We start from the raw sequence: 24,832 nt of genomic DNA, 5'->3' as shown, positions 1-24,832 counted from the left end.
CTCAACGGATCGTGTGGTGTTACAAAGAGTGGCAATCGGCGTACAGCCTCTTGCGAGAAAGTCAAGGAGATTCCATCGTGTTTGTGGAAGGCATTCCTAAAGAAGACGACGGCATCGTCTCTGACTCCCGTCAAACCCATTTGGTCATTTTCGACGACATGTTAGGAGAAGACGAAGAAGAAATTAAATTGTGGTTCACGCGCAAAGGGCATCACCGTAATGCCAGTGTCGTTTACATCACCCAAAATTTGTTTCAACAAAGTAAAGCCCATTGCACCATCAGTCTCAATGCGCATTACGTGGTCTTGTTTAAAAGCCCTCGAGATAAATCGCAAGTGCAAGTCTTAGCCAAACAGTTAGGAACGCCTTGGCTGACTCAGGCTTACGACGATGCCACTCAAACGCCACACGCCTATTTACTCGTCGATTTGAAACCTACGACTCCCGAGGATTTGCGATTTCGTACCCACTTGTTTCACCACTGGTGCCAAGACGGAGGACCTGTCCTGTACACGTCTCCGTCCTCGACTTCATTTCACTCCACATAAAAAAATCTATAAAAACCTCAGACCCTTTTTCGTCTGTCTCACACAGTGTGAACATGACGTCCCTTCAGTCGCATCTTCCCGTCAAATTGATTCGTGCCTTGTATGGCATCAGTCGAGAAAAAGATCCACAAACACGAGCTCGTGTCTTAGAAGCTAGTCTCAAAGAAGTCTTACGATGGTTCACGGTGACGGCACGTCAATTACTCCAAGGAATCATTCAGATTCCTCATCAAACCCAACGCTTTTTCGATCGAAACAAAGTCGCTTTGGTCCAACTGGCCGATCCCCGCATCGATACTCAAACCAAAAAACAAATCATTTTGAAACCTGGAGGGAGCGGTACTCTAGGAGGGGTCATCATTCGCTCACTCTTAAGATGGGATCCTAATGCCCCCAAAGTTATCCCCAAGACAAACGTCCAACGAAGCCCCAAGAAGAAAAAGAAAAAGACCAGGTCCCCAAGAAGAATAACTTCTCCAGTGGCAGGACCCTCCTCTTACCAGACACCACCCCGAAAAAAGAAAAGAAGCCCCCAGAAAAAGAAACAGAGAAAAAGTCCCCAGAAAAAGAAAAGTCCACAGAAGAAAACTAGTCGCAAGAGAGGCACTTCGGCCAGGACGCAACCTTACACTCGCAAACCACGACCTGCCACGGCAGTGACTGCGTCTCCGGCATCCTCTCGTTCATCCACTTCTCCGTTGATGACACCCAGAACTGAAGAGTACTTGGAGACGTTGATCACACCAAGAACATCTCCGTTGATGACCCCCAAAAGAACTTCCCCAGTGGCAGGACCCTCCAATTTAGTGGCAATGGCTGCTGCTCACAAAGTACCTTCTCCCAAAATCAAAGTCCAAGAAAGATCGGGCATGTTACAAAGTTTACTGGATTTGTCTAAGCAAGAACTGGCTCGATTTAGTCCGTTGCGTACCCCTGCACGACGTGTCATGCCTGTCCTCAAACTGATAAAACGTAAAGACAATCAGTGGCGACGCGTTCCAGTATAAAAAGAGCCTGTGACCAAGTCGGGGTATCAGTGAACTTGTAAAAGATGTCACCTCCAAGAAGCCACAAAAGAAAGAGACAAAGGCAGACGCGTCATCCGACAAAGCGCTTAGCCAAGCATCGACATTACCCTAAGAAAAGACACAGTCGTTCCAAGAAAAAGAGGCGTCAACAAAGGGGAGGATTCCTTGGCGATTTTGGGAAAAACATTGTCACCTTTATGACAAAGCGATAGTCCCAAAAAAAAGATAAAAGGGTGTGCGTTAAGTCATCGACGTTAGTGTCTGTTCGGTGAATGGAACCCACAAGCAAAAAATGTCACCCTCCAGAAAACCCCAAGGAAAGAAAAGGAAAGGACTGCCACCACGTTTAGCCAAATATGGGGACATGTTATCTGTCCTGTCCAAAGCTTCTCCACCCCTACGAAAAAAACTCATTCAAACGGCCTCCAAAGAGGTCATCGATACCGTGTGCGAATGTTGTTTGAACGTTTTGAAAGGCACGATCCCTTTGTCCAAACACCAGAAACAATGCTTAGGCAAACATCGTCACGTTCTTCGGAAAATGGTTCAAAAGAAAATTCCCATTCGTCAAAAAAAGAAGATGTTGGTCCAACGTGGAGGCATTTTACCTCTCTTGTTAGGCCCCATACTGAAAGGAGTCTTGGGAACCATGTTGGGAGGACTGGTGGGAGCAAGATAAAAAGGCCCTCGGAAGTCCCAAGATCTCAGAATTCACCCCTGACAACCCCATGGAAGGACGAAAACTAGCTTTAGTGCCTTACAAACGATGGATGGAATACCATCGGTGGCAAGAACAACGCACCCCGCATTTACCTCCCAATCCCAATTTGAGCGAGATGTCCCAGTTGCAACACGAATTGCAATCCTTGATGGATCGCCAAGATTTGTCCGAAACAGAAAAATCGCAAAAGTACGGTCAACTCTTGCAAAGGCTGCAACTCTTTCACCAGAAAGCTTTAGACGAAACAGCTTTACCCACTCTAAAAGATTTTAAGACCTTGATGAAAAGTCCAGCACCATCATCATCATTACCACCACCACCACCACTTCCATCCCCAAGGGTCACCAGAGATGCTACCCCACAAAGACCTGAGGAAGAAGAGATGCGCGAAGTGTTTCAAACACCGTCAGCAGCTCCCATTTCGAGTAAGATTGCAGCATCCTTGTTGACCCCGTCCCCCACACCCCAACGAGAAGAAATGAAAGCTTGGGTTAAAAAGATGATGTCCACGCCTCCTTCGACAGAAGTGAAAAAGAAAGAAGGGAAACCAGAAGCGAAAAAAGAAAAGAAAACCAAAGCCATTCCATTGCCACCTCCAACACCACCACCACTACCTTCGACTTCTACTCCCGTAGCCCATCGGACACGTAAATCCGTTTCCAAACCACCCTTTCGACCCACCCAAAGTAGCATCACCGAAGAGTGGGTGACTTATTAACACACCAACACAAAAAATGGAAAAAGTCTTAGCCAGCATTTACTACGATCCCTCCCATCCTGCAGGTTACGCAGGAGTTCAAAAATTGTATCGTGCTGCCAAAACGCGACTGAAAAGTCTCCGTTTACCTCAAGTGCAACGATGGTTACAAGAACAAGCTACCTACACTTTACACAAACCCATTCGACGCAAGTTTGCCAGAAGTCGCACCCGAGTGGAAGGCATCGATCATCAATGGCAAGCCGATTTAGCCGATGTCTCTCATTTGGCCAGCTACAATCGTGGTTACAAATATTTGTTTTGTGTCATCGACGTCTTTTCCAAATTTGCCTGGGTCGTGCCCTTGACTTCCAAATCGAGCAGCGAGTTAGAGCGAGCCCTGCAACGGGTGTTGAAACAAAGCGGTCGTCACCCTCTTCGATGGCAAACGGACAAAGGCACCGAATTTCTGAACCAAGCTTTCCAAAAAGAATTAAAGAAACGTGACATTCATTTTTTTACCACCGAGAATCCCGAAACCAAAGCCAGCATCGTGGAACGTTTTCAACGCACTTTGAAAGAACGCATGTGGAAATATTTTACGCATCACCACACTCTGAAGTACATCGACATCTTACCGCACCTGGTGCAAGCGTACAACCAATCTTACCATCGAAGCATCGGACGTGCCCCGCAAGACGTGACCCCCGAGAACGAAGTGTTGGTGTTTGAGCGCCTGTTTGGTACGTCCCCGACGAGGGCTGTCCCCAAGAAAAGTGGAGAGTTGACCGTAGGAGATTGGGTGCGCATTGGCAAAACCAAACGCACTTTCGACAAAGGTTACTTACCTAACTGGACGACCGAATTGTTTCGCGTCACTGGACGAGTGCATGGCCGTCATCCTGCCGTCTATAAATTGGAAGACATGAACGGAGAAGTGCTCAAAGGAACGTTTTATTTGCCCGAGTTACAACGTGTCACCAAAAAAGAAGACGACGTGTACGACATCGAAAGCATTCTCGAACGCAGAACCCGTAAAGTGGGCAAACGACGTGTCAAAGAAGTCAAAGTACGTTGGAAAGGATATCCACCCAGTTTTGATTCTTGGATCGACGCTTCGCAAGTCATCGACTATAAAAAGAAGAAGTGACCATCATGCCCTTTCACACAGCAGACGCAGCTACGTCGACCACTCCTTCTTCCCCTAGTTCTTCTGTGCAAGATTTACAAAAACAACCCTTGTGGGTGTGGTGCGGAGAACGTGTGCCTAAAACGCAAATCGTCTTTTTCTGCCAAATCTTCGTGGTGTATTGTGTCATCGGGGCAGCCATTGCCAATTTGAGTTTGCAACAAGGAGACAAACAATTGTGGACCATTTTATTGAGCAGTTGCATCGGTTACCTGCTTCCCAATCCCTCCCTGAAATTCTCCTCGAACGGGAACGTTGTGTCCAGTGCCAGTGCCAGTCACCACTCCAACAACAACCACAACCAGAACCCCATTTTGGGCGGAGACACACCTCTGACATCCACTAATATTCCCTCGGACAGCCACAGAACTCTGGAATTATGAGTCACCAAAACCAATTTTACTTAACCTTACCCAGTGACAGTTCCATGGAGGTGTTTCCCAACAACACGTTGTGCTGTTACACGGCCAAATTACCTCAGGCCATCCCCTTAGATCACGAAGCCCATTGGGAAGTTGCTTTAGTAGAAATGATTCACCCGACCCAAGTCCTCAATGTCCTTCCCAATCAAAATAAATTTGATGTGGAAGTTTATGACGAACAAATACAACAGTGGATGGATACCCATAGCAAATATGACAAGAAAACCCCTAACAAAGAAAATCCAAAGTGGACCACCTATCAGTTGTTCATTCCCCCAGGCTATTATTTTAGTGGTCAACATTTGGTCAGCACCATAGCCACCAAGTTTAATGGCGTGTTTGGGGAAGCTTTTAAGAATGTCAAGAACAAAACTGTCACCCTGGAATACCACAAAACAGCTCGTCGCTTCCTGATGAAATTTCCTGAGGGGGATAAAATCATGGGTTTCTATTTTTATGATGAATTGTTTGACATGTTGGGCGGTGACATAAAGATGAGGAAGAAAGTAGAACTACAAACACCACCCCAAAAAACCATCATTTACAGCAACGAGTCTTTTGGCCAGTATTTTCGTACCCCGGTAGAACTGAACCAAGGACTGAATTTGATGTTTGTGTATTACGATGTGGTGGAATACAACGTGGTGGGACACACCTCCGTGCCATTACTGCGTGTCATTCCTTTCAAAGTGGATTCTGCCACGAACGCTGACGAGGAAGGTGGAAACACTTATCACGTCCACCGCGAATTTGTCCATCCTCACTATTTGCCTGTCAGCAAGTCGTATTTGGACACGGTCAACATTACTATAAAAGGAGATTTGGGACAAAATATTCCATTCACCAAAGGAAAAGTCACGGTGAAACTCCATTTTCGAAAACGGTTCTCTCACGACTCGTAAGCAAGTCATGTATCCAGTGTACCGAGGGGTTGCACGACAGCGAGGACACGGTTTAGGAGACATGTTAAAATCGGCCTTTCGTTCAGTGGCCCCGGTGTTGAAACCGATGGTGACACGCGGATTGCACGCCTTGAAAGATGCGGCACTGACGCAAGGCAAAGAATTTCTCCAAAATGTCATCATCGACAAACAAAACCCTAAAGAAGCCTTCATGAGGGCTGGTAAAAATGTCTTGCTACAAACGGGCAAAGACATTTTAGGCCGACGAGACACACCTATAAATGCCCTGCACGCTACCGAGTCAGGCATTCAGCAAGGACAAGGCAGAAAGAGACGACGAAGAAAACACCCTTTCACCAGACTTCAAGCTAGAAAAGCCAAGAAAAGAAGAACCGTTCGAAACTTAGACGTTTTCGATTATTGAGAAAGAGACAAAAAAATGATGCACCGAGAATCTTGCGCCTGTTCCAAGACGGAACTGGATATGTTTGCCATGCCCCCCACCATGATGACGATGCAAGAATCCCAATGGGTGGAATTTCACCCCGTCTCCTCTTTCACGGAATCAGCTCCCATCGAGTTTGAAATCAAAGGACAGCCCGAAGATTACATCGATCTAAATAGCAGTTACCTGTATTTGAAAGTCAAAGTGAGCAAAACGGACAACAGCAATCCTGGAGCCAATGATAGGGTAGCTCCTGTTAACAATTTCATGCATTCCTTGTTCAGTGAAGTGGACTTGTACTTGAATAACAAACTAGTCAGCAGCAGCATGGATACTTACTCGTATCGTGCCTACTTGGAAAATCTCTTGACGTACGGAAAAGAAGCCAAGAATACTCATCTGGATGCTTGCGTGGTATGGAAACCTGACACGGCCGGTGCAAACACGTTTAACGACACAGCCCTGACAGAAGAAGGGAATGTTCACAATGTGGGGTTTAACACACGTAGAAATAAAATTCTGCAAGGGCGAAGTTTAGAGCTGATGGATCGTTTGCATTTGGACATGTGGTTACAAGAAAAGTATTTGCTGAACGGGGTGGATGTCCGCCTGAGACTGAATCGCAGCAGTGCCGCTTTCCATTTGATGTCTGGTGTTGCTGATGCCACTTACAAAACCGTCATTCAAGAAGCCAGACTTTACGTGCGTCGTGTGGAAGTGTTGCCTAAAGTGGGAAACGACATCAGTCAGACGTTGAGCAGAACGACCGCCAAGTACCCGATCCGACGCGTAGAAGTGAAAACCTTCACCATTCCCAAGGGACAGCGATCCATGATCGAAGATCATCTGTTCCAAGGACAGTTACCCAAGCGTTTGATCGTTGGTATCGTCAAGAATACAGCCTTCAACGGAGCCTACAACGAAAATCCTTTTGAGTTTAAGCATTACAATGTGTCCAAGATCGAGGTCAGTCGCGATGGCAAGACCTTGTGTACCCGACCTTTCGAGCCTAACTTTGCCCAGAAGAATTACTTGAGATCGTACTTGTCCCTGTACGAAGCCACCGGACAGTTAGGAACCAACACCAGTCATGGCATTACGTACGACGATTATGACGGAGGCTACACTTTGTGGGCTTTCGATTTCACTCCAGACCAAGGCAGCGACGAGGGACATTTCCACCCTATAAAATCTGGCCAGATTCGTGTGGAAATTCAGTTTGCGAGTCCACTACCCGCAGATAACACAGTGAACGTCATCCTGTATGCAGAATTCGATAATACCATAGAAATCAACAGTTTGAGAGAAGTCATTCTAGACTATTAGAAACCATGGAAGACTGTTATCCCTCTTTACCTAGTGAAGAAAATTTGGAGATGGAATGTAAGGAGACCGTGGAAAAAGAAGAAGAAGTGATCATGATGAAGTCGAGATGGCCAGAACAAGAAGCCCATTTAGTCTCCTGTTTTGCCAAACACTTGGTCGACAAAATAACGGAATTGATCAAGAAAAATTGCTATGGATGTCAAAACGATCATCCCAGTCAAATTCAACACGATAAATGCCTAATGTTGAGTCAAGAAGAAAAATTGGACGAGTATCTGGACGAAGCTTGGAGTCTCATCTCGAACAAAGACGTGTTGCACCAGTGGTATAAAGACTTGCGTGAACATTCTTGTCCAGCATTAACCACTCAAGAGATCCATCGTATCGAAGCTCTCCTGAATCAGAGTGAGGAAACAGAACGAATAACCGTTTATTCGTCAGACATTTTCAAGCAAAAAGTCAGGATCGAATTGACAACGTATTATTACCTGTGAAGAAGAAGAAAAAACACAAAACAATGGATACCTGGGAACTTTATTACCTTTTGAACCACAGTTCGTATACGGCTTCTTGGAATCCTGTCGTCTGTGCTAAAGATGAACTCCCTCATCGCAAACCTAAAGACCATCAAGCTTACGTGATCAACACGGACGACAGTCATCTCCCAGGAACCCACTGGGTAGCCGTTTATTTTCCTCAAGAAGGATGTGTGGAATATTTCGATTCGTACGGATTGCCCCCTTTGGAAGACGATATCATCGACTTTATGAGAAGAAATGCTCAAACCACCCGATTCAATAATGTGAAATTACAAGGCACAGATTCCTTGGTGTGTGGACAGTACTGTGTGTATTTTCTGCATCATCGCAGCCTGGGCTATTCCTTAGAACATTTAGTGACTCATTTCGATCCTCTTTCTTCTGCTAGAAACGATGTGAAAGTAGATCGATGGTTTTGTGACCATTATGCTTATCTTTTGTCTCAAGCTAGGAAACGTAGTGTCCATCAATGGCCTAATGATTTCCAACAGTGGAAATCACAATTTCATTCACAACGTTGTCAACCCTGTTCAAAGTAGATTGTAGATTGAGAAAAAAATGTTTGTGATTTGAAAAAATTGTTTGATGTTATAGTGTTGGATTATTGTTAAAAAATGTTAGAAATGTTGTTGTTTAGTGTTAAGTGGTTTTTGAATAAAAAATGTTGTGTTTGGAAAAAAATGCCTTTGTCTTTTGTTTAGCTATAAGAATGTTGGATTGATGCTCTTTCATTTCTTACTATCCCTCTCATGACACTCACTGAACGTTGCGACTCGAAAACCGTGTGGGGGATGTTTTCCTTCACGTCCGCGCTTTGACTTTAAGAACCGGGGTTGTTCCCAGTCTAACCATCCATTGTCGACTCATCCTCCTAAGAAGATGTGTTCCAAACTAGCTAAGCTCAACGAAGCCTACGTGAATTTGCATAGGGTCAGACACAGTCTGATACCGAAGCCAGAAGAAATAGAGAATGTGAGAATGTTAAAAATCACTGAAGACCTGATAGAAGAGCTCTTCAGAGAAGTAATGAACAGGGAAAAAGAAGAATGGACAGAGAAGTACAGACAGCAGCAACAGCAGCAACAGCAGCAACAACAGCAACAACCTGAAGCTGACAGAGGCTTTGTCGATTGCCGTATCGACACCAAAGAGTTCTTCTTCTCTTTCCGAAGAAGCAGACCTATCGCCAGAAAGTCTATCCTCAGAGGACATCGCATTCTTAGAAACTAAAAAAAGAATGCCATAGCAAAACAAAAAAAACAGCCCTTTTCAGGGCTACCCAATACTCTAGAAAAGAAATAACCATCAATTTGCCAATGTGTGTAGATAGAGTAGTGTGAAAATAAACACTAACTCTTTTTCAAAAAAATGTGAGGGTATGTGTTTGTGTATAGGATTGTGTGTTTGTGTGTTTGTAAGTGATAAAGTAGGTTGGTGTGGATAGTAGATTAAAATGATGTTTGTTTGTTTTTGGCTGTTAGAGGTGTATATTTGGAGTAAGATTGGATTGCTTTGCGTATGTGGATAGTCCATTGAAGTGATTTATAAAAAATTTTACAATAGTGATGGGTAGCATAAAAAAGTGAGTGAGTGTTTCTTTTAGGTCCGCGCGTTGCTGTTTTTTTGGGTCACGATCTAGGTAAGATCAATTTTATGTTATTAGGGGATGTTTTCCATCACGTCCGCGCTTTCACTATAAATTGAAACTCGCTGGGCAGTCTAGCTACCCTTGTTGATTGATCAACACCAAAAATGAACACGAGACTGGAGAAACTGTTGGAACTTCATGTGCATCTGGAATATGCCAGGCGCATATTAAATGAACTGGCCGCGGAAGCCATTGTCGAGGAGGGAAGAATAAGAGAGGAGGAAAGAAGAAACAAAGAAGAGGAGGAGAGAAGATATAAAGAAGAAGAGGAAAGAAGATACAAAGAGGAGGAGAGAAGATACAAAGAAGAGGAGGAGGAGGAAAAGGAGAGAAGAAAAAATTTCAGAATCCCAGAGAGCGAAAATTGGGATTCTGAAGCGACATATCCTGCCTCTGCTCTCTCCCCCCAAAAGGTAAAAAGTAACTGGGGGATAAGATGTGTATATGGTGCCAGGCCTGGAAGGTGCCACCATTAACCAGGTGTCCATGAAGTTCCAAACAAAACAGCCCTTTTCAGGGCTACCCAATACTCTAGAAAAGAAATAACGATCGATTTGCCAATGTGTGTAGGTAGAGTAGTGTGAATATAAACACTAACTCTTTTTAAAAGATGTGAGGGTATGTGTTTGTGTGTTTGCGTGTTTGTAAGAGCTCAGGTATGTTTGTGTGAATAGTAGATTATGGGTTTCTTAGCGTATGTGGAGAGTATAGTTTGGGTTATATTATATGAAATGAAAAAGTAGGGGGATGTTTTCCTTCACGTTCGCGCGTTGTTGGGTCATGATCTAGGTAAGATCCATTTTATGTTTTTAGGGGGATGTTTTCCTTCACGTACGCGCTTTAAGTATAAGAACCCACAGTATTCGTCGTTCAAACCATTCTTCATAGAAGATGGCTTCAAACCACCTGGATAAATTTCAATCATTGCAAGACGTCCTTGACAATTTGGGAATGATAGAACAAATGCTCGTACGACTAGTTGAAGATCACTATTCTTATAGTCCGCATAGAGTAAAAATGGAAATTAATAATTTAAGAAAAGCAAAGGATATGATAAGTGGTGTAATGAAGGAAATAAAGGAGGAGAAGGAGGATGAAGAGGAAAGGACAAGGATGAGAGCATAGAATGAAAAAATTGAAAAAGAAGAAGAAAATGAGAAGAGGAAGAAAGAAAAAGAGGAGGAAGAGAAGAAAGAAGAGGAGGAGAAAAAAAAGAAGAAAAAGAGTGTAGGTGTGAAAATAAGAAGTTGGTGGAGGAAAAGAAGAAATTAGAAGCAGAAGAAGAAAACCCAAAGGCCCTTTTCAGGGCCAGCCATATTTCTCGAAAAGAGATAGCCTTTCCATTGCCTACCCCTTTTTTATTTTATTTTTTATTTTTTTTAAAAAAAATCCCATGTTAATTTCCTTTGTCGCTATATGTTCCCACGATTTTTCTCCATGTTGAAATCCCCTTGACGCTCAACAGTCCCAAGATTTTTCTCCATGTTAATTTCCCTTGTCGCTATATGTTCCCACGATTTTTCTCCATGTTAAATTTCCATTGTCGCTATATGTTCCCAAGGGGTCTTGTAATGCTAATTCCCATTGTCGCTCTAGTATCCCCATTCACTACTTATATCATTAAATTCAGAGATAATTTGAGGACCATAATCCTAAATTTTCAGCTTGACATAGATCTTGTAATGCTATCAACGTAATTAACTTTTGTGCCAATGCAAACATTGTGATTGAAATATAGTCTTCTAAGTCAGCAAGTCATGTCTTAGTCACATTTTCACATAAAATTTTAAAATGATATTTGATCTAGTTCTCCTTGACGCTAAGCTCACAACACATTTGATTGTAGTTGCAAATTTAAATTTATGCTGATGTAACGAATATGAGCAATACTATCTGGTCGCTCCATAGAATATGGCATTCACGGTCGTCAAGTTTACTGAAAAAATATCAAAGATGATTAAATATGCATTATTTGCCGACTCTAGTCCTGATGGTTACCATTTACGTTTCTTTGCCGTGAAGTCATCTTTGCCATTTGTCTTTCTCGTTGGAGCAACTTCACATGTTGCATACTGCACCAGTCGTTTGCATTACCCATTCAAGTGCAAGTTTATTCCACGGAAATATGAAGTACACTCATACTCTCTACCGACACGATAATGTGAATTTCAAATTTGATATGAAACGTGAAATGGAACATAAAACATGTACTTAAAAGTTTCAGATCAGGATCAACTATGCATACTGTCTTGCCAAGGCTGGCCATAGTCGGTGAATTATTGAGGATGTTCGTGATTCTACTGGTCAACTACTTTTGTTAGCTCTACAGCTGTACCACGTCGACTTCGATAAGCTGAAATTAAATCTAACATCGTGTACTAAAAATGGCATTGGCATATATGATAACACGTAATGACATTATATACGGTAGGCTATACAAAATTACATTATCGGCACGACATTACAAAACAATAAACAGGCTCAGAAGTGAACCTACCTGTGTCCGACAAGAATCCTATGGTACTAATGTTTCTTAATAAAATGCAATTCTATATTGCTGATATAAATCTCTTGCTAAGTCACAAACAAGAATGAAAAATATTTGCATTATACTACGTAAGACGAAGCTACATAGAAAATATATAAAAATAAACGCAGTAGTACAATAATTATAGCTTATACTCATGAAATTAATAAATCACTCACATACTTCTACATCTGAAGATGTGCAAGTCCTTTAATTTATTGATGTGGTCCCTCTCAGACTCGATCATAGAGAGGACCCCTAGTGCCGAAATTTGAATTATTTTATGTGTTCTGTCGCCCCCACAGTATATGCAGTGCGTGTATATTCAAATAGAATTTTGACAGATTTATTAATTAGGAATAAGGTTTTGTACACAATATGTAGGTATTAGTTTAGGAAATTAGAGTTATGGCAATTAATAGTAAATCTGGTGAAATCAGTAATAAATATTTAATTTAGGAGTAATTTCGAGACAAGTCTAATGTAATTCAGGCAGTTTTGAGAGTAATTCTTTAGCACAAATAAAATATAATGTTAAGTAATAATGTGTATGTTTGTTTGGTGTTTGCATGTTTGTGATTAGTAGAGAAATAGTAAGAATTCTGGCAAATTGCCTGTTTGTTTTTTTTATTCCGTAATCCTGAATATCCATTTGTAGTCCATAAATTGTAACCATTTCGTAATCAAACGATTTTGTAATCCATTTCGTAATCATACGATTTTGTAGTCCGTTATTGTAAACTTTCCATAAGTTCTAGTGTCAAGTATTGTCTTGAATCTGAAGTCCGTATTCGTTCCATTTCATGATTAAGTAAGGTATTAAGTCTGTTGTCTTAAATCAGCATCCGTATTTGTTCCTTTTGGTGAATTGGTGGTTTGTTTTTTCAGGCAAATTGCCTGTTTGTGGTGTGTTCAATTTGTGTTGTATTCCGTAATCAACAATGAGTAGCCTCTCACTGACAAGACGTTCCGTAATGTGAAGATATAGTCTTACGGTGAGGCATTTATACACAGACGATTCAGCCATACATCGTCTGTGCGCTGGAAGTATTCATTTTTTCCCATCGAAATCACTTCACACGTGCGGCATAGTATGAACCGAATTCACTGTTTCCAAATATTTGTACGACATAAATAAATCATCCTTGGGTATCCTTGTAGACATGGAAATAGTATGCCCTCTTCCAGAGGAAGTGAAAATGTGAGCGCCTAGATATTGTGAGTGTGTGTGTGTGTGTGATTTGGATTTTTAACGTAGCTTTAACAATTTTTCAGTCATATCGCAACGATGTCATCAATGTGGCAGTTTATAGTGATCTCTGGCACTGGGGCATCATGCCGCAGACATGTAGCATGATGTCCCACCCAGTCATATTATCCTGACGCCAGGCCGATCAGTCCTAACACTAACCTCTTAATGCTGAGCGCCAAGCTTGGCAGCTGTTAGTACCATTTTTGTAAGTCTTTGGTATGACTCGACCGGGGATCGAACCAACGAACTCCCGCATCCGAGGCGGACGCACTAACCTCTAGGCCACCGGAGCGGTCCGCCAAGATATGACTGTTTAGTTTAGAAATTTGGACTCGTGTTAGTTACCACACCGCGTGTATACTATATATTGTACACATATCAGTAGGAAGTGCAGTCAAGGACAGCAGTACATGAAAGTAATTTCCAGCAACCAATTTCCCTTAAATAAGCTATGAACGAGACGAGCATGACTGTAACATCAATTACAGTCGAACATATCTCACACAAAAAGTAACCTAATTTCTTGAAATCAGCCAATTATTAACTTCCTCTGACTCCCAACATTGTATTATTGTGCGCTTTACGATAATGCAAATGTCAGGATGTTTATAACTGCATACGAAGCTATTTATAATTAATTTGTTTTTCATGTAATCTATGCTATCGACATCCACCTAAAAAAATGTACATGTACCTTTACGACGCCTGCTGCCTCTTTTATGCCGTTCTTTATTTCAAAAGTTGCTCCTCATAAAGCGATTATTAAAACAGCCTTTTAATGTTCCCTTGAAAATTTAACTTTTGTATATTTAGTATTGGCTATAGAATTACATACAACGGGTAAAGGTTGTGTTAAATAAGATCAGTTGAATGAAATTTAATATATTTTTAAAGAGACAAATTATATCAGCACAATACTTCCTCCATTACACGTTTTATAACTATTCCAAAATATGTAATAATCTCCTCTGTTACCAACGCGTATGTCTTGTACCGTTTACACTCCGTTTTTGTACGTTTGCATACCTAACTATTTGTCACGTGTACCGCTATGTCTTATCCGTTTCCGTTTCTTGCAAAATAATTCGCAAAAACTCTGCTTTTAAGCATTTAATTAGGTTAGGTATACTAACGATGAGGGAGATCAAAATTCCAATGCAGTTTTAAAAATTTCAGATTAGAGATATTAAGTATAGGTCTAACTAATTAAAAAGAACTGCATTTTGAAGGCGTTAAAACTGTTACAAAATGTTTGACATTGGTCATTAATTTGGGTACAAATGATCTGAACCTTTTGTTAGTAAATGACATGAATAAGAAGGGCGATAAAATCAGTATGATAAAGTATCATAAACGAACGTTACTACTAAAACAAAAGAATGGAGAAATGTAAATTTTGTGGCAAAGCCATTCCTTACAGAATTATAAGGTGCGACACTTTGTATGCTTATTCATAGCATTAGAGTAGGACCATTTTTCTTCTGGGTAAAATCAACGCAAGTGAGTAGCTCTAAATGACGTAATCATTACATTATGACGTCATATTTTACATACGTATGCAGTAGCGTTGTGAGATCTAGCAGATACTGAAGCTAAAATTACGAGGTTGCGAATTCTGTGTTTTGTTAAATAAAGAATAATTCTTACACAATTTTAATAATTGCAACAACGGTGTTGTGACATAAAATGATTATGTCAAACGAAGATATACGAGACCTTGCCGAATCTTTAGTGATTTGAAACCTGCTGTAAACCTGTCCACAGGCTTTTGTGATCTTAATAAATGTATTATACTAAAATAGTATTCTCCCACCAACATACAAATTCCTTTTTACGTATGATAAGAGGAGTCTGTGGTCTTCCAGTTGTGCAAATTTGATGTATTTTTTAAGAGCTATTCATTTTGTTGTATTGTCAATTAATGACGGCCTACTATTTCCATACTTTTCTACGCAATGACCCATACTTGGGGATCAATTAATTACGGACTACTATTTCCATACTTTTCTACGCAATGACCCATACTTGGGGATCAATTAATGACGGACTACTATTTCCATACTTTTCTACGCAATGACCCATACTTGGGGATCAATTAATGACGGCCTACTATTTCCATACTTTTCTACGCAATGACCCATACTTGGGGATCACTTAATTACGGACTACTATTTCCATACTTTTCTACGCAATGACCCATACTTGGGGATCACTTAATTACGGACTACTATTTCCATAATTTTCTACGCAATGACCCATACTTGGGGATTACTTAATTACGGACTACTATTTCAATACTTTTCTACGCAATGACCCATACTTGGGGATTACTTAATTACGGACTACTATTTCCATAATTTTCTAAGCAATGACCCATACTTGGGGATCACTTAATTACGGACTACTATTTCCATACTTTTCTACGCAATGACCCATACTTGAGGATCAATTAATGACGGACTACTATTTCAATACTTTTCTACGCAATGACCCATACTTGGGGATCACTTAATTACGGACTACTATTTCCATACTTTTCTACGCAATGACCCATACTTGGGGATCAATTACTGACGGACTACTATTTCCATACTTTTCTTCGCAATGACCCATACTTGGGGATCAATTAATGACGGACTACTATTTCCATACTTTTCTACGCAATGACCCATACTTGGGGATCAATTAATGACGGACTACTATTTCCATACTTTTCTACGCAATGACCCATACTTGGGGATCAATTACTGACGGACTACTATTTCCATACTTTTCTACGCAATGACCCACACTTGGGGATCACTTAATTAGTGACTACTATTTCCATACTTTTCTACGCAATGACCCATACTTGGGGATCAATTAATGACGGACTACTATTTCCATACTTTTCTACGCAATGACCCATACTTGGGGATATATATTTAACTATGAGTAACACGAGAAAATGCACACCAAACACCCATACGTTTTAGGTAAATTTAAGCTGAGTAAAAATTATCTTCACTAAAAGATTTTTTTTACATGCAACAATATTTCACAAATGATCATCCTTAAATACCTAATAATTGCATCCTAAATGGTGAGCCATCCTTCAAAAATAAATTTAAAAATGATCCAATTCACGATGCTGTAGTAAGATTGAAATATTTCGTTTTTGACTACTGATATTCTAACACTGGGATTCCTGATATAAATATAATATACTCGGTCATTCCGAACGTTGGAGATTAAGAGTAAATTAAGCAAATTCTTCCATGTTTACAGGAGTTGCATAAAGACCCTTTGTTACAGCTGTATAGACCCCAATCAATTAACTGCACATGCATAAGTCAAAATTTATCAAATATATCAGATTACATGACATTCGTAAAGGTTGAACGAGAATAAAATTCACATAAGGAAACAATTTTCGGGCGGCAAGCGACCCAACAAGGACATTCTAAGTTATTTATGCGTGGGTTTTTTCCGTGTCTTTGTATACATTTCTAGATTGGGTGGTTACTGAAATAGGTTTCATTTTACAAATATAATTATATACATGTCATATGGTGAAGTTACGGTATGCCTAACTAACAAAGCTTACACTTTTAAAATTCCCATATACTACAATAGTAATTTACATTTGTTTCTAATGCTGGTCATTTATAAGGGTGTATGAAATCCCTACACTGTTATACGTGTTTTTAGGCAAACAAATAGCAGAATTCTTCAATGATTTCTCATTAATGGTGTTAAATGCATGGGCAATAACCAACTAACCTAGGAGAAAGACCTTCAGTGTGTCAACATCCAAGCGTAAAGTCATTGAGAAAGACATTCAGTGTGTCAACATACAAACGTACAGTCATTGAGAAAGACCTTCAGTGTGTCTACCAGTCTGACTTCTCTCATGACACAGAAGACTGTACAGCTACGACCATATCAAATATCAATATCAAAATGGCAACTTGGATATATCTTATTGCAACAAAACTTTTAAAACTTGGAACTCAGCCACTAATAGTCCAAAAACCACGCTCATAAAATTAGAGCCTTTACCAAAACATTTTCCAAGCTAGACTCAGGGATGCCCATTTTTTCCGGATATACAAGAAAAATGATCCACTTGATAAACAAAAGAACAATTCTTTTTTTTTTCTCCCAGCTATATCAAAACTCTTAGAACAAGTTATTTGCGACCCTATCACTAATTAATTTAACAATATCTTATACCCATACATGTCTGTGCTCAGAAAGGGTTTCAAACATCAAACTACACTAATTCGACGTCTAGATGAATTGAACGTAGCCCTAGACGAGTCGGCTGCAAATAAGTATTTGGTATAACTCGGAGAGGGTTCGAATCCGCGACCTACCGCATCCGAGAAGGATGCACAACCACTTAGGCTACCGGAGCGGTCCACCTACGTATATTTTAGCGTTTTGAACTCTAGGAGACACTGAACCTAAAATTGCGATATTGCGACTTCCGAGTCTTGTTTTTTAAAGAGAATAATTCATATACAATTTGAATAATCGCAGCAACAATAGTGTGAGAGAGAATGTTAATGTCCACGAAAATTATGCGAGACCTTTTCAAATCTTTAGCGATTTGCAACGTGCTGTAAAATTGTCTGCAGGCTATTTAGTGATCAAATTTAATTTATTATCCTAAACAATATTCTCCAACAACCTACATGTATCCTTTGTAATTTGATAAGAGGTGTCTATGGTCTGCCAGTTTTGCTAATTTGACGAATGTATAAAAAATTATTAAATTAGTTCATTGCTAGTTAATAACAGCATACTTTTTCCATACTTTTCTTTACAATGCCCTTTACTTGGGGATAGATGTTCTTTTTCTTTTAAAACTGAAACTTCAGACATCAACATTAAAATTTGCGTGATAAATGGTTACCAATCATTTAAAGCCTTGTATGGAAATGATCCAATCAAATATACTTACATTATCGTTGATATTTTACTAACACAGCACATTACATTGCTATAATTTACTATGTAATTTCGAATGTTCGAGATTTGAAGTAATTTTATCAACTTCGTCCCTGTTTAGAGTAGTTATATAATGACCCTCTTTTGCAGTTGTACAGACCTCATTCAATTAAATGCAATTTAGCAAGTCGTAAATTAGCAAATACATCAGTTTACATGACATTTGTAAATGATGAAAGATTACAACAGTAACAAAAGCAAACAATTTACTGACGAGAAACGATCCAGCAGGGGCCTTCTGCGTTACTTGTGCGCGTTGTTTTTTCCTTGTCGTTTTATACATTTCTAGAGTGGGTGGTAACTAAAAAAGGTTTCATGTTATAAGTATTATTATATACATGTCATATGGTGGAGTTACAGTATAACGATCTAACTGAACTTACACTTCTAAAATTCCTATATACTTCAATAGTAATTGACATTTTTTATAATGCCAGTCGTCTATAAGGGTGTGTGAAATCCCTTCACTGTTATAAGTGTTTTGTAGACAATAATGTTAGACCAATGAGTGTTTATTGTTGATCAGAAAGGACAATTAAAGAAAGGAACGTTACTATTTTAGCTTTTTCCCCACCCCACCCCACCCTACAGCTCCCCACTGTAATTCTAATGTAACATAGTAATGGCTGGCTTTGCAAAATGTATCATCCAGAGTCAAAGTCGTGTTATTATGTATCATCCAGAGTAAGAATTGTGTTATTCTGTATCATCCAGAGTCAAATTCGTATTATTCTGTATCATCCAGAGTCAAAGTCGTGTTATTCTGTATGAAACAAGGTCAAAGTCTTGTTACTCTGTAGCATACAGTCAACGTCGTGTTACTCTCTATCATACACTTAACGTCGTGTTAAACTGTATCATACAAAGTCGTGTTACTCTGCATTATGCAAAATCAAAATCGTGTAAATCTGTTCATACAGCGGTCATAATAATGACGTTTATTTTCTGTTTTACAACGTCTTTTCAAAAGAAACAGACAACAGACGTTACCCCGACAGAAAACTACCCTTATATGAACAAGTACTGCAGGGTATCTCATCCCGATACTCAAAACCCAAACTTTCGGTTAGAAGTCGTGTCAAAGCCTTTGTCCTCTATTGATGCCCTCTAAACTAAAATGTCTACACATTTTCTAAATGTCAACACCTTTTCAAGTAACTTATATTGTAGTAAATTTAGAGTATGTGCACTTGGTTGTAGTGCCCCGTTTTAAGCAATTCTTAGATTTGTGTGATTACTTGTTTGATTATTGGAATTCGGCGCCATGGAAATATTCCTGGTCCGAACTAATGAGCTAATGAATAGGAGCAAACGTCACGGAGTGAAGTGTTAGTGTGTTTCCATGATGTCCCGGTTCACTAGTAGTGAATTCCGACCAAAACCGAATGAATGTCCCTGTCGTAAAATAGTACATATTAAAATCTAGTGGCATACATTGGTAACGTGACTGCAAGGACGGTAATTACGGTATTAAACCTGTAAATTACACAAGGGCATAAATAAAAAGGGACTTGACAGACACCGTTCATGTCGCCATGTGGGCGAATATGGTGCAATTATATCGGCGAAATGTGCCTGGAAAGCATCATTGACTGGCCGCAGGTGGCGGAGTTAAAATAGTTCCCATTGTTAGGGAATACTCATATATGTTCTAAGGCGTGAACGGTTGGTGGTACGGAAACATAATGAAGCCAAAACACGCAGATGTACGGTTGATAGATAGTTGGCAGTTTGGTTTATCTGTGGTCTTGCATTAATTAGAGGAAAATTTAGGTATAGAATGGACACGTCGGGCTTTCTGATTTACAACTGAGGTTGTATGGAAGTCTTTGGAAAGTCGGGGAAACTTATGACTTCTAGCGAGAATCGCGCCAGGGTTTGACAACCGCTCGGTCAAGTAAATACCCGTGTGCGTGTAACAAGATATCTGATACGCCAATCATGTCTACTGGTCCTTTGAGTAATTGCTAACTAATATGATCTAGGTTGATGATCCTTGAAAAAAGACAAAGAAAGCAATCAGCTCCCTTCATCAATGACAACCTAGGAAGGCTCAGCTACTTCATAAATATCAAATATCTTAAACGTCAAAAACCTGAAACAACTACAAAAGATAAAGGAACTTGGTGACCGAACTTAGACGTGAAGCCATCAAAGTTCTGTTCTTCGATCACTGCTCATGCGGAGGAGAACGTATAGATGTATGACCCTCCATTGTTCCCATTGTGGTAAACAAAGGCGTTTTATCAAGAAACTCAGTTATCCTACAAGACAAAGGAAGATATTATCTCCGATCAGGCCAGTGCAGAAGAGTTCTTAATTGAGTTCTCATTTATAGTGTTAAAGAAAAAGGCGATAACTTCCTAATTTACGACGTACATCCAAGCGTACAGTATCCACTTCATACATGTGTGGTGGTGAAATATATCAAAAACGTTACCGTACAACCTGTCTCCATATTGCATAGACAAAACCAACGATTTGCTCGCATTTAAATGACAATTGTTTCATGTATGATGATGATGATTTGGGCATACGATGCCAAGTAATTAAAAAATCGCATACGTGCATAAGGTAAATATACATACATTAATCAATTACCCGAAAAAGATTAAAGAGAGGCCCCCTAATCTATTGTTGTGATGCGCTCGTATTCAGGTGTAAAACGAAATTGCTGTTTCATTTAGGTGTCGCCAGGATATACGAGGTATTACATAACAATAGTTTACGTTGACTGAGAAAGAATGCAGCAGTTCATACATTATGTCATATGTGTAGTTTTGTTTCTAATGTTCGCATTTAGGAGGCTATAAGACGTCAATCTATATTGCATTCGAAAATGCGCATCCGTTGTATTTGGTGTCATCAGGTGGTGAAATCTATATAATTGGCGTAGGGGAGGAAGGTACAAATTATAGTCTGCGACCTGGTTTTTAAATTTGTATTCGCTTTATTTACTTCATAATGTATGGCTTTAAAAAATACTTATCTAGACCGCGCCAGAGACTTAAGTCCACATGCCTGGCAATATAATATACTATTAAATACATCAGTAAAATAGGAAACATGCGGTATACTCATCTCAGCCTAAAGTACTGGTCTGGTGCAACTATCTGAAGTCTATCTGTCATTATATATATATATATATATATATATATATATATATATATATATATATATATATATATATACCTCAATGCCTCAGTCTTCATATATTTCTGATAGAACTGGGACACATACCATGGTAAATTGGCAAATACAAGAACATTGCAAAACTTTAAAGAAGTTTCAACATTTTGAAATTGTCCAAGTTAAAAATTGAAGAAATGGTTGTCCTCGAAGTCCGTTTAAAGTTTTAAAATAATACACTATCAGTTTTTATAATTGTCTGGTGACACAGTAAGGCAATAAGGCGGGATAAATATCTGAGAATGCATGGAAAACGAAATGAAAGGAATTAGCACCATACTAGGTTTTTGTGACACGCTCAGATGAAAGAAAATTAAACCAGGTAATATCGTATGTCAGTCATTTTTTTAGAGACATCCAGAAACCGCTTTGGAATAATTGAACCGTATCAAAAGGCTTATTCTTTTGGCTATATTGGGCTTAGTATGCTTTGTGAATTGTTCTTTTTGAGAGGAAATCCAATAAATGCACCGATAGGTAAAGATATTTGGATTACCTTTATCCTAGAAATCTGATTCTGCTCATTAATCAAAAGGTAAACAATACTCGACGTTAAAATAACATACACCTGTGAAACATCAAATGAACATTTCCTTCAAAGAGATCACATGACCTACATATCCTGCCGGCGGCCATTATATAAAGTGTTACAATCCAATCAATGAAGCAAGCATAGAGTACAATGCAGCCTTTGACACAACATTTCCAATGTCATTAAAGTTTTTATTCAGTAAAACAGAAATTTAGACTGGCTAATATCTAGATGGATCTCATATGAATCCTGGTGAAAATCAGTGTGTGCATGCGTGCGTGCGTTTCATTCATATGAGACTTATATCGTATGTGTTAATGAACAAAGTCTCCGCTCTCGAAATATGTCCTATGTACGTATGTATGTCTGTATGTATGTCTGCATGTATGTATGTATGTATGTATGTATGTATGTATGTATGTATGTATGTATGTATGTATGTATGTGTGTGTGTATGTATGTAAGTATGTATGTCTCTGTATGTGTGCGTATGTATGTATGTATGTATGCGTGCGTGCGTGCGTGCGTGCGTGTATGTATGTATGTATGTATAAATATATTTGTACGAAGTAAACTGTCCATGAAAATATAAATTAGGTCCCTTGGTGGACTTGTAACAAGGAAGACGAACAATATTTCAAGCATTATTAGGACAAAAATATAGACATCATCATGACAGTGATTATACTTACATCTTCTGAGTCCCTTATTGGTGATTCAAACAATATACTGTACACAGATGTTTACATAGTCCATAGCGGATCAGAATTCCTCCACTTTCAATGAAATAACAATTGTACGGTGTTCTCTAAATGCATGCAAGGTATAGATGTATGCCATATTTGGGTCAGAGACGTGAGTATTACTATTACAATCATCGGCGAAATATGGGATTAGGCCACACACAAAATAGGCATCAAAACTAAACGAGGGTTAATTGAGACGAGGGTTACTTGAGACGCAGCTATCCATCCTCCTGTGTGTTCACGCAACCAACTATTCATCGATACAAGTATGTATACTCGAAGAAGTCAGCTACTTGAAAAAATTCCATGAATACATCGGACACTGAATATTCAAAGAACATTTAATTCCCTTTATTTTGGTATATGATTGATGTGTGTAATATGGGTTATAGAGCATACAACTTGGCCTTGCTCCAGATGTGCACCTTTCAAAAAAGTGCTAGCTCCATTTGGTCATTTTCAAGTCCTGAACTTCAGAGATAAATTGTATAAAAAAAGAGCCGATAACTTTTTTTACATTTTATATATTTGGTAATTCATTCATTGCACTTTCAGAAGCTGGTATTGTCTAGTCTGGCAAAATTGATTTCTCCTATTTTAATAGCTGCTATGGATAGTGTATTTTAGACTAATTCAGGCTGAATTTTTAGCATAAGGGAGCATTCATTTTAGTTAGCAGTGTGTTTAAATCATGTACAATTTCCAAAAGGTACAATATCCAAAGAAATATCATCCACATTACATTAATGTAGCATAGAGGTATGCCAACATTCTCTCCATTGTGCATGTTTTAAATGCAAATAACTTCACCTTACATACGTCAATCTCTCAAAAGTACATACTAACTGGTGAGCGCCCCCTAAGACAGTTTAGTACAACCATAGTACCAAAAATTACATCAGAGCCAATTGGACAGTTAGTATAGCCATGGTACCAAAAAAATGACATCAGAGCAAATAGAACAGTTTGGTATAACCATGGTAACTAAAAATGACATCAGAGTCAATAGAACATTTTGGTATAGCCATGGTAACAAAAACGACATCAGAGCCAATAGTATAGTTTAGTATAACCATGGTAACTAAAACCTACATCAGAGCCAATAGAACAATTTAGTATAACTGTTGTATTTGAAACATATTGCCAACTTCTATTGAAATATTTTGATCTGTGTCGTGTCCTTGATCACCCAAAATAAAATTCTCAATTGTGTGTCATGTTCATTTGAAACAGACTGCTTAATGTCTTGTTCGTTTGGACTTGACCCCCTAAAATGCATGTCTCTTTAAAGCTCATACTCGGGTTTAAGTTAGATAGTCCTTCTTGTATTTGTTATTGTTGTTGTTGTTGTTGTTGCTGCTGCTGTTGTAGGGTTTAACGCCATTTGCAGCACAAGATAGGCTATACATGGCGGCCAGTATAAATGGTGGAGGAAGAACCGGGGAAAACCCCGCACAAAACACCGACCCACGAGAAGCTACTAGCAAGCTTTCTCACATACCCACATTGGCCGAACCCGAGACTCGAACTCACGCAGACAGAGGTGAGATGCTAGTGATCTGTAACGGTGAGATCTTTAGACCACTCGGCCGCTCGGGGCCCTCTTATATTACTATGTTGTTAGCATATGTTGCAGAAAAAAGCTAAGTCCCTCCCATTTTTTTTGTCACATGTGAACATTGAATTTATTTCTTCAGCAAGCATATGTCTCAGTATTCAACTGTTCCAGCTCAGTAATTACATTTACGTGTGTAGGTATAGTTATGTGATCTGGTCAGTAATTACATTTACATGTGTATATATTGTTTATGTGATCTGGTCAGTAATTAAATTTACATGTGCAGGTATAGTTATGTGATCTGGTCAGTAATTACATTTACATGTGTAGGTATAGTTATGTGATCTGGTCAGTAATTAAATTTACCTGTGCAGGTATAGATATGTGATCTGGTCAGTAATTACATTTACATGTGTAGGTATAGTTATGTGATCTGGTCAGTAATTACATTTACATGTGTATGTATTGTTTATGTGATCTGGTCAGTAATTACATTTACATGTATATATATTGTTTATGTGATCTGGTCAGTAATTAAATTTACGTGTGTAGGTATAGTTACGTGATC

The 24,832-nt window shown here is 39.4% G+C and overlaps 1 protein-coding gene across 1 annotated transcript in view; it reads right to left on the bottom strand.

Annotated features, from left to right (window-relative positions):
* Positions 1 to 22,790, bottom strand: part of LOC149792874 (NADPH oxidase 5-like) — a 162,177-nt gene extending 139,387 nt beyond the window's left edge. The window contains exon 1 of the mRNA XM_089966670.1: positions 22,653 to 22,790. The gene's annotated coding sequence lies outside the window, so the exon portion shown is untranslated. The remainder of the gene's footprint in view (positions 1 to 22,652) is intronic.
* Between the last annotated feature and the right edge of the window lie 2,042 nt (positions 22,791 to 24,832).

The sequence above is a fragment of the Sinohyriopsis cumingii genome, chromosome 8, assembly GCF_028554795.1.
Source record: "Sinohyriopsis cumingii isolate HCF-2022 chromosome 8, ASM2855479v2, whole genome shotgun sequence".
Lineage (NCBI taxonomy): Eukaryota > Metazoa > Mollusca > Bivalvia > Unionida > Unionidae > Sinohyriopsis > Sinohyriopsis cumingii.
The sequence above is the reverse complement of the archived record's forward strand: the minus strand, read 5'-3'. Positions and strand labels throughout refer to the sequence as shown.